At 51.2% G+C, this 9062-nt stretch overlaps 1 protein-coding gene across 1 annotated transcript in view; it reads right to left on the minus strand.

The window, feature by feature from the left end:
• Window positions 1-999, minus strand: part of CDKN1A (cyclin dependent kinase inhibitor 1A) — an 8911-nt gene extending 7912 nt beyond the window's left edge. The window contains exon 1 of the mRNA XM_077754893.1: window positions 891-999. The gene's annotated coding sequence lies outside the window, so the exon portion shown is untranslated. The remainder of the gene's footprint in view (window positions 1-890) is intronic.
• Between the last annotated feature and the right edge of the window lie 8063 nt (window positions 1000-9062).

Genomic DNA, 9062 nt, shown 5'->3' on the forward strand with positions numbered 1-9062 from the left:
CCCCCCCACCCCGTCCTCCCCTCCCGGGACGCCCCGCCGCCCCGCAGCGCAGGGCTCTGCGACCCAGGGGCAGGCTGGGCGGGGGGTCCGCGGGCTCGGTGGAACAGAGGTGTGTCCGACTCCTGCTCTTCTCACAGCGACTGGCTGGCGCGAACCCGCCCCGCGCAGGGCCACCGCTCCGCGTCCTCGAGGGCGCGCGGCGAGGCGGGGACCGCACACCCAGTCCTGGACCCCCTGGTGTCCCCGGCTTCCCTGAGAACACTTCGTGCCAGCCAAATAGGTCACTGTGCTGATGGGGGGAGGGGGGGGAGCTAGGTCAGAGACCGCCGAGGGCCGGGAAGCGGACTTCTGGGGCGCCACTGTCCCCCACCAGCCCGGGAGGGGCTCTGACCTCACCCGGTTCGTTTCCCGGGGTCTCCTTGTCACCATGAGTCACCTCCTCGATTGCCCTGGAGGGACATGTACCAACACGTTCCCAAGGACCAGGGACACAGCCCGCGCTGACCTCAGCACCCAGCCGGTGGCGGACACGGCGGCGTCGGGGGTGGGGGGAGACGGCACCTATTGGATCCGGGGACTGCCCGGGAGCGGATCGCCGTTGAACCTGCTGGGCTCTGCCTTCCCGCCCCTGCTGGAGCGCGGCGCTCAGGGGCTTCATCCGCTCGCCGCTAAGGCTAAGGGCGCCTGGGGTCCGCGACGCCCGGGTCCCCGCCTCCCCTCCGCCCAGCTTTGTTTCAACGGGAGGGGAGCGCGGCAGGGGATCCCTCCAACTCCGGCCCTCCCACCTCCGGGAGTCTCCGCCACAGCGCGACCTCTGTCACACGGGCACTTACAGAGACACCCGTGCGAGCAAACCCAGACCCGCGCACGGACCCACGCACGGCATTCACCTGTGAAGACAGCACACACGCCATACACCCGCGAGGACACACGCACGGACGTGAACGGACACAGGCGGACACGCTCGGCTCCGCTCAGAGCGGCCGGCCCCGGCCCGGCTCCTGCCCCTCCNGGTCTGTGTGCTTGACACAGTTAGTGGGGAAACTAACTGAGCCACACATCTGGGTTGTTTTAATTGGGATGTGAGTTGGCACTCCCCAGGAAGGGATGGCATTCTTAGGAGGAGCCCCCTTTCTGGCCCCAAAAAGAGCACGAGGGGTGACCCTTAATAAATAAAACTCCATAAGTAATAAAAAAGGATGTCCCTCACTTTGCAATTCCCAGAAAAGCGCACTATAGCATCACCATTCCAACGGATCTGTCACTAGACCTGTGTCCCAAAGCACCGCCTGAAGCACCCACCCAGACACCCTAACAAAGCATCTTGGAGGCCAGGAGGGGGATTCACCCCCCCTTAATTGCACAGATGAGGAAATCAAGGCCCACAGAACTACAGGAGACTGAGGCTCAGAGAAGTTCAGTGATCTGACTCAGGTCACACAGCAAATAAATAGCTATGATTGCAGCAAAAGCCTATTTTTTAAAAATATATTTATTTATTTCTGAGAGAGAGCATGCACAAGCAGGGGAAGGGCAAAGATAAAGGGAGACAGAGGATCTGAAGCGGGCTCTGCCTGGACAGCAGTGAGCCTGATGTAGGGCTCGAGCCTTGAGATCATGACCTGAGACGAAGTCAGACTCGTGAGCAACGGAGCCACCCAGGTGCCCCTAGAGCACAGGTCTGTTGCCCCCCACCCAGAGCCTTCTGCTCCTTGCCCTCTCTTACACAGTGGCTCTGGGAAGAGGGAAACACCCAGCACCCTTCATTTTCAGGCAGGGTACTGAGGTGACTTTGATGAAAGACAATTCTGGAAATGTCCACTGGTGCTTCTTACAGATACAGAAGTGAGGTGCTCACCTCCTCCCACCCAGTTCCCACTCCCAGCCCCTCTTGCACCCCATTTTGCCTCCTTTCACCTAAAACATTTGCAGTTGGAGCTTTTAAAAAATTGCAGACAACCTCTGTTCTCTGACTCTACTGATTGGCTGGCTCAGTCAGTAGAGCATGCGACTCTTGATTTTGGGGTCTGAGTTCAAGCCCCGTGTTGGGCATAGAGCTTACTTTAAAAAAATAAACTGAAATAGTAAAATAAAATAACTCTTTAAATCTTTTTTAAAAATTGCAGAGAACAGAATGTTCATTTGGACAAAAATCCCACAAAAAATTAGAACTCGGGCTGGGAACAGCTACAATTACTGACATCTAGGACTGCTCAGTGTCTAGAAATCTCTGCCCAGACATGCCCGGCCTTTTTCCTCTAACACAGCTGACCTCAGGGAGGACAGGTCTTCTCCTCAATGCTGGCATAGGAGCCCAGGTAGGAGTGGAGGACACAGAACAGACTCCCTTGCCTACCTGATATTGGACTTGGGCCAGGACTGCAGCTGGACCTCAGAAGGCCCCAAGGAGGCCAACACCCCAGGACCAGTTCCCTCCTCCCTTTCTCCATGCTGCCCTCGCCCCAACATACACATACCCAAAGGCTGCGTTGTTAAATGTCCAGCAGAGGACAAGGATAGCCTCCTCCCGCCTTGAATCCCCTTGGCTTTCAAGCATTTCAAATAGACTTGACATTGTCTGTCTGTTTACTTTGGAAAAAAAAAATTTTTAATGAAAGCCTGTATTGAATTATTTAAAGTTTTGTGATACTGCACTTCACAATAAAATAATTCTTTTCGTTGTTGTTGTTGGGAAGTGAGTTCTGTTTTTTTTTTCCCCTATAACTTTTAGCTCACCACCTCCACAGCAGACTTCAACAAGTATTTATTAAGCACCTACTAAGTGCTTAATACTGTTCCATACTTAAAAAAAAAAAAAAGAGTTTCCAATCATACACTTCAGTGTGTAGCCAGGTATGCCCTTAAAGAAGGACTTCTGCCCTGAAGAGGGTGAAAGAGCGGGTTGTTAGAAGTCATGCACAAGATCTGATGCAAAAAATGCACACACACACACACACACACACACACCAGATCCCCGGGCAGTCCCAAGAGATCTGCTGCAAACCATGTATTTCTGTTCATAGGAATTCAGACCAAGGTCTCCTTGGGGTCTCGGGTGGCTCCTGTGTCCTAGCACCCCCCTTTGCCCCAAAGCAGGCAGCTCAAAGGACAGAACAGCCTCAGCCAGCACTCGACATGTTGGGACATGTTCCTGATGGCCGCGGGGCCAGTCAGGGCTACAGCCTGCTGCCTGGGCATGCTCCCCAGGAAGGAGGCAGCTTAGGGATGGAGAGAGGCTCAGCTCTGGAGTCAAGAAGTTTCAGACCAGCCCCCCACCAGGAGGGAGGTGCTGACAAAAAGGAAAGGTGGAAAGCCCAAGCTTGAAGAAGGAGGATATAAGTGTAGCTGCTGGAGCTGCTCAGGAAGGGAGAGGAAGTACTAGGAACAATGTCACCGTTTCTCAGAAAATGTCTGGGGAGTCCCAGACAGGGGCGCTTGGCTTTCAGAGGAATTCACCTTCACACAGGCTCCCGAGAAGTGGGACCCTAGAATAAAAAGACAGAACAGAAATATTATTGCACCACTGAGAAGAGCAGAAGTCCTGCTTCTTTTTTTTGTTGTTGTTGTGTGTGTGTGTGTGTGTGTGTGTGTGTGTGTGTGTGTGTGTGTTAGGAAGAATGAGTTCNGCCCTATCCCTGACTTGCTGGGGGCTTTACCCAGCCGATAGAAAAGATTAGGACTACTAGTCAATGAGACAGATGACAGAGAAAGAAATCTGTGACAGAATATGTGACACACAAACACTTCCAGACTCCCTAAGCTGACAATTTCACCTTTCCTGAGTTTGAAATTTCACCATTAGAAATTCATCTCTTTGGCATTAGCTCATTCCATTCTTTACTAAATAAGCTTACAGAGGCAAAAGTGCTTCGCATGGTGCCTAGCTCATAGAAATCATTCTGTGAATATTAGTTAATATTATTGCTATACAAATGCCTCTAGGAACGGCGTTTTCATCCCTGATTGAGTAATCACTTACACTTAGTGGGTACCTTAGACAGATTTCCTAGAAAACACACTCTGAAGTGGAGATACTCTTTTTTTTTTCTTTTAAGTTTATGTATTTAAAGCAAGATCAAGTGGGGGAGGGGGAGAGAGAGAGAGAGAGAGAGAGAGAGAGAGAGAGAGAATCCCAAGCAGGCTCTGCACTGTCAGCACAGAGCCCAATACAGAGCTTGAACTCACAAACCGTAAGACCTTGAACTCACGAACTGTGAGACCATGACCCCAGCCAAAGTCAGATGCTTAACCCATTGAGCCAGCCAGGTGCCCTGAAGTGGAGGTACTCTTGAATGAGGTTTCTTGGGGAGTGCATTCACAATCCACACCTGTGGGGTATAAAGGGAGCAGGGTGTAGCAGAGAGATGAATGGGACTATAATGGAGGCTGGAGACCCTAGCGAGCCCTAGCCGATCCTACAGGGAGCTCTGGAGCTGGGGTGCCCTGCTGAGTCCCCTGAATTGAAGTAAGGGGGCCAGACCTTTACATTCCTGCTTTGACCAGTCATTTGAATGTGGCCACCCCTGGAGTAGGGAGGGGGGACATGACCTTGGACAAGAGAGTTCCCTCGTAGGAGGCTTATGCCTGAAGAAAGACTCAGCTGTAAGCAATCAGCAACCAATGTTCCCAGCAGCCAGTGGGAAGAATGAGTGCCTGGGTGCCGCTGAGGGTGCTGGGTGGCACAGTATGGTGTGAAAGGGCTGATCAGATCATTCAGAGACTAGAAGGTGGTGAGGAAATCCTGCAAATACAGGCAGCTGAAGAATGAAGGGCTCATCATGCCTTGTGCATATTGGCCCCTGTTCCTAGAATGAGTCCTGGCCAACCTACCCCACCCACCTCCACTCCTTTCTGTACCCGTTGAACTCCTACTGATCCTGTATGACCCAACCCTCATGACACCCCCCCGCCCAGGGAGGCCTTCATGGTTGGGGGAGGGGGAGCTCCCTCTGGCTCCCAGAGCACCCTGTGAGCAATCCATTTTCCGGTGCCTTGCCAGCTTGTTTGGTTTGTGCGCCTACTGCATTCCCTGGACTGGGAACCTGGAGGGGAGGAGCCCATATTTTATTCATCTTTGTACCTTTGAGATCTAGCGGCCTCAACCAGAGCTCATAGAATATTTATGAAAGGGCCATTTTTGGCCTGCACTCTGAGATTAGGCTTCAATTGTCACTGCTTCTGAGTCCCTTCTTCTAGTTATTCATTCATCTATTCACTCATCCATTCATGTATAGATATATAAAATGAAGACTCATTGTTCAACCCAAGATCCAGAACATTACAAATCATTGACACCTTCCTGTGAGTTCCTTCCCTATCCTGTAGTAAACATGCTCTTGAATTTTAGGTTGAATCTTCCTTTGTGTTCAATAGTTTCATCCCATGTGGCCAGTACCATAGGGCTCACCCACACATAGAAATGCATTCCCAACCCCTCCTTGCCCTTAACAGGGTCATGTGACTAGTTCTCGCCAATGAAATGTGAAGTATAAGTGACATGTGCCTCTTCAGGGCTGAGGTCAAGGGAAACTCTCCAGGCTCTCTGTCCTCCATGGCTGTGGCAGAAGCAGGGTGTCATGTCCCAGATGCTGCCACCTCAACATGGAGTTTCCGTCAGCCTGGGTTCCCAGGGGGCTGTGTGGAACAGAGAGCCCCCCTGCTTTGTGTGGGATCTGTGAGAAAGCAGTAACCCTTTCTTGCATGAAGTCGCTGAGATGTGGGGATTATTTGTTGCTGCATCATAACCTACCTAACATGTATCCATGTGGCTGTGGGTGGTTGCCGTCTGTAGAAGCCTGTAGAACTATACCTCTGGGTCTTCACACTCTTTTGTAGTTTCTTCCCCTTAAATGTGTCCAGTTTGCGACTGTTTCGGCCAATAGAATGGGACAGAAGTAAGCTGGTACCCGTTCCAGGTTAAAGCCTTAAGAAGGTCTAGCATCTTTTTGGGGTGCCTGGGTGCCTCAGTTGTTAAGCATTCAACTCTAGATTTTACCTCAGGTCATGATCTCATAGGTCATGAGTTCAAGCCCCACATCAGGCTCTGTGCTGATAGCTCGGAGCCTGGAGCCTGCTTCAGATTCTGTGTCTCCCTCTCTTTCTGCCTCTCCCCCATCATGCTGTCTCTGTCTCTCTCAAAAATAAATAAACATTAAAAAAAATTTTTTTTTTAAATATCTAGCAACTTTCTGCTTTTGCATTCTTGAAACACATGTGAGACGTTTGATCACTCTGGGACCACCATGCTGTGAGAAGTCATGTGGAGAGGTCATGTGCAAGATAACTGAGCCCCTCCCCACACACATCAAATAGCCCCAGCTGATCTCCTAGCTCCCAGCCAGCATTAATGTGCCAGCCATTTGAGTAGGGCCATCTTGAAAGTTGATCTCTCAGGTGAGCCTTCCCAGTCGAAGCCACATGGAGTAAGACAAGCCATCCCCAATGTGTGTGCGCCTCCCTGAATTATGGAATCATGAGCAAATAAAGATTGTGGTTGTTACCATGTTCTAACACGGTTTGCTGTGAGGCAATACCTAATCAAAACAGGGTTCAACCATTTTCACTGTTATTTAACATCCACTGGTCCTTGTCTCCTGTCAGAGAGCACTTGGGTTATTTCCGTGTTGTGTTATTAGACACAAGCTGCTCTATTCTCTCTTTTTTAAATTTTTTAATGTTTATTTTTGAAAGAGAGACAGAGCATGAGCAGGAGAGGGGTATAAAGAGAGGGGGAGATAGAGAATCCAAAGCAGGCTCCAGGCTTCAAGCTGTCAGCACAGAGCCCAACGCCGGGCTTGAACTCATGAGCCATGAGATCGTGCCCTGAGCTGAAGTTGGACGCTTAACCAACTGAGCCGCTCAGGTGCCCTTGACTGCTCTTACCCATTTCTCTAGGGCACATGCGCCAGAGTTTCTTTTGGATATATGCCTAGGAGTAGAATTGCCCACCATCTTCCTGTCAGGAGAAGTGACTGAGAAACACCACACCCAATGTTTGGGCCTGCCTATCTCTTTCAGGATTATTGGAACAAGTGTAAAGCACTGAACAAATGTTAGGGATTATCATTGCTTGCATTTTTGTGGAGGAACAAATGAAGCAGTAATGGTGGAATTGCAGACACTGGACATCTGAGAGCAGACATTTGGTGGCAGGAGAAACTGCCCACGGACACTGGGTTCAGTCCTCTGAGCTGGCCTTCCGAGCTCCAAGACACCCTTTCCCCAGGCCCTTGGGCTTAGAACAGCCTTCTGGATGGTCCCCAAAGAGTAGGAATTTTGTGATCTTTCACTGTTTTCTTCCCTAACATATTCTCTGTAAGCACCTCCTGAGGAATAGCCCCCTGCATACACATCAAAGTCCTGAGGGTCTTGGGTTTGGATCTTTGGACTGCTCAGCAGTGTGGAATCTTAGACAGTGATTTCAGAATTTCAGTATTATTATCTCACACCTCCCCAACCCCACCTCCCACCCTCCCCATCCATGACAGGTATTGTATGTGTGTGTGTATGTGTGTGCGTGCGCATGTGTGTGTTTTAAGTAGACTCTACACCCAACATGGGGCTTGAACTCCTGACCCTGAGATCAAGAGTCACCCGCTCCACTGACTGAGCCAGTCAGGCACCCCCATGACAGGTGTTTTAGACTCATATTACAGATGGGGAAGCAGAGGCCCCAGGAGGTACTGGCTTTGGCTTTGACTGACACAGGTAGCCAGTGTGGGCAGACCCCCCTGGCTGTGGCCCCACCGTCCTGTCAGCCGCTTGTCCTTGTCTTTGCTTCCCTAGGATGGTCCCGAGGGTCCCCCATGGTATAATACTGCCAGGGCCATTGCAGAATGCCAACAGCTGCAACCGCCAAGCCCCGAATGCTGGTGGCCTCAATCTCGGAGCAAGGGAAGAGACAACGTCTCCCTTTTCGCGCGCTCAGTTTGCTATAAGTAATAATTGAACAATTGTCTGTGTCTCCTTTTGGGTACATGTAAGCAGCCCAAGGCTGGACTGAGGAAGAAAAGTATGTGTGTGTGGGGTGCGTGTTGGGATGGTGCTACCCACTGTGGCAAATAAACTCTCCCACTGATTTTTGAGACAACCCAAAGAAGGGTATCTCTCACACACATAGGAATACAACTACGGTGTTCTGGATGGCAAGCAGGTGACCTCCGCGTGGTGATTCAGGGGTGCAGGCTCACTCCATCCCGTGGTCCCACCATCCCCTAGGACATCAGGCTCTCTGCTTTCTGCTGGAGGAAGGAAAACAGTCACGAAGCAGGCCTATGCCTTCCTTCACATCTGGCTCAGAAGTCACATGCATCCTTTCCCACCCTCATTTCATTGATGAGAACATGTCAGGCGGCCCCACCTAGATGCAAGGGTCCACGTAGTCCCTGGACAGAGGCACAGATTTGTGATGGCCTGCTAGCCATCTGTGTCACAGCGGGAGAGAGAGGAAAAATAAAGCCCTTGGCCCCCTCCCTCTCTCCTCCCCTTCCCCTCCTCCAACCCCCTCCCCTGCCTTCCTACAAGGGGGTCTTTTCCTGCCGAGTTTCTGGACCCTGACACAAGAACAGTGCCACCTCTGAGCTGCGTGGACTTAGACCTCAATATCTTCATCTATAAAATGGGTACTTTCGTATCCACAATCTTGCAACCTCCCTGAGAGGATGGAAAAAACATGAAAGGGGCCCGATACTCCTCTGTTCCCCAAGGAGGAAACCAGCACACAAAGAGACAGTGTGACTGGTCTAAAGTCACACAGCAGGATCCAATTTCCTCTCTCTGGTACACAGGTTTGTTTTGTTTTGTTTTGTTTTTACTGGTCAACATCAAAGTCTGCTGAGAACACTGAAATGCGGGGAAAACCCCTTACTCAGCAAATCCGTCTGAAAACCGCCTGGGAGCCTTGGAGGGTTGCTAAGAAAAGGCCTTTGATTGCCTGAAATGCAGGTACAGGGACCCTGAGAAGTACTAGATGGGGTTTGTGGGAGCCAGCCTGGGTCTGGTGGGGGCCCAGGGGTGAGGCTTCAGCAAGAACCCCATCCTTCATCACCGAGTGGATGCCTGAG

The sequence above is a fragment of the Crocuta crocuta genome, unplaced genomic scaffold, assembly GCF_008692635.1.
Source record: "Crocuta crocuta isolate KB4526 unplaced genomic scaffold, BGI_CrCroc_1.0 scaffold132, whole genome shotgun sequence".
NCBI lineage: Eukaryota > Metazoa > Chordata > Mammalia > Carnivora > Hyaenidae > Crocuta > Crocuta crocuta.